The sequence below is a fragment of the Silene latifolia genome, chromosome 1, assembly GCF_048544455.1.
Source record: "Silene latifolia isolate original U9 population chromosome 1, ASM4854445v1, whole genome shotgun sequence".
In the NCBI taxonomy this organism is placed as follows: domain Eukaryota; kingdom Viridiplantae; phylum Streptophyta; class Magnoliopsida; order Caryophyllales; family Caryophyllaceae; genus Silene; species Silene latifolia.
Window position 1 is genome coordinate 13,699,695 of NC_133526.1, and position 2,367 is coordinate 13,702,061.

The window sequence follows — 2,367 nt, forward strand, 5'->3', positions numbered from 1 at the left end:
TGGTGCAAAGGTATTCTTCCGAATAGGGTTCAAAGGCACTCCAGGGAAGTATCCCTGGGATTTGAGTATGTGGTTGACCACCAAGTTGGAGTAGGGATTATAGTATAAGGGTGCCAACTCACTTTTGATAACGCTTACACTTTGGAAGCCCCCAAGTTCGTATACGGGATCCGCAAGGACTTGATTGTTTGATTGCTTCTCGATTATTGCCTTGATGGGTGACGAAGTGATCGTCACTACTTTGCCATTTAGTGGGATCTTGATCTTTTGATGAAGGGTGGATGTTACCGCTTTGGAAGCATGAATCCAAGGCCTTCCCAGAAGCATGTTGAATGAAGCTTCGATGTCCACTATTTGGAAGTTAACCTTTCGTTCGATTGGTCCTGTGGCTATGGTTAGGTTAGCAAGTCCTACCACTTTTCGTCGTGTACCGTCATATGCACGTACACCTTGATTGGTGGGAGTCCAATCCGACTCTTTCATGCCTAGCTTGTATGCCGTTTTGAGGGGTATGACGTTGACCGCGGAGCCATCATCTACCAAGGTCATTGGCACATTCTTCTTTAGACAAATGACGGTGATGTATAGAGCAAGGTTATGATTAGCGCCAAAAGGTGGCAAGTCTTCGTCTGAGAAAGTAATAGGATTACTTAGCTTAGGTGGTTCTTGGAAGACCAAGTTGACTATATCTTCAGGAGTAGAGTTATGTGCTACATTTAGTTTGGCCAAAGCTTGCAGTAAAGCTTGGCGATGTGGGAATGAGCTTGCTACTAGTTGCCAGACTGAAAGATCAGCCTTTGTTTTCTGTAATTGCTTGAGCAAATGGTCAGTGGGGTCATCTTCGTTGTCATTTGGTGTGACGACGTTGGTTGGACCGTTTTGAGTAGTGTTTTGATATGGGCGACCCGAACGAGTTAGGTGATCCACATCTTGGTCTTCACCATTTTGGACTATTTCTTTGACTAGGGAGTTTTCAATGAGATACTCGTCCTCATCGTCATCGGCCCAAACCCCATTGATTGCAGCTAGTTCCCTCATTCTCATGATATCACCTTCTAGCCGTATGATTTGATCGACTAGTTTATCAACCACGGTGACTACTTCTTGCATAGTGGCATTTTGAGAGAAGATCAATGGTACACGTTCTTTGGGTGTTGCATTGGGATTGCGTAAGGTTGTTACCATGCTTTCTAGTTCCCAAACTTGTCTATCTACACTCCTTGCCCATGTGATGAAGTCGGAAGTGGTAGGGGAGATAGTAGAGTAGAGCCCTTCTTTCTCAATTGCATGAATTTCATTTTCGGTGGGAGAAATGAGGTGTGAGCAATCTAAGGTAGATTCATCACTTGTAATCACTAGAACTCCAAGAGGATTCTGAGTGTTGTTGGGTTTACCTCCTAGTGGTATTGGGAGTCGACCGTCTTCAATCATATCTTGAAGCACGTGTTTCAACTTGTAGCATTTTTCTGTGTCGTGCCCTTTGCCCCTATGGTATTCACAAAGATGAATTTTCATCCCAGAACTTGGACTTCCTTTCGGGTTCGGGAGTGGGTCCAATGGGTTGGAGTTTACCTTGCTTCATTAGCCTTTTTAGAGCGTTGGAGTAAGTATCCCCAAGGTTTGTGAATTTCCTTGGTGGGGTAGTTTTCTTGGATGGCTCGAGAAGGTTAACCTCATCGGTCTTACTAGAGGAGCCGTATGAACGACTTGTGGACCCTTGATATCCTCGACCTACCTTTTTGGACAAGAGTCCTTTACGGATGTCATCTTCAATTCGTGTCCCTAATACGTTTAAGTCCTTGAAAGTCTTGATGTTTTGATATCTCAAATGATTGGCATAGAGGGGTTTGAGATTATCCACAAACTTTTCCACAAGAGTAGCCTCATCCGGGCGCTCAACTAGTTGAGTGCTAGTCTTCCTCCACCTACTTAGGAAGTCGGTGAATCCTTCTTTGTCATTTTGGGTAAGAACCTCTAGAGTATGCATGTTGACTTGGATCTCGGCATTATCCGCATATTGTTTAGAGAACTCGATTGCGGCGTCCTCCCAAGTAGCGACCTTCTTGTGATCTAAAGTGTAGAACCATTGCTTCGGGATGGTGTCAAGAGATGATGGAAAGATCCTTAAGAACATCTCGGGTTTGATGCCTTTGATAGACATGTAATCCTTGAAGGCACGGATGTGGTTTAACGGGTTCTCGTGTCCCTTGAACTTAGGGATATCCGTCATGTTAAAGTTAGTTGGTAATTTGGAATTGACGGCTTCATACTTGCGATTGTTCTCCCTATAAATGTCATCCCCCTTAAGGTACATCAATTGCTCCTCTAGGTATTGGAGTCTTTTCTCACCGCATCATCCCCATGAAA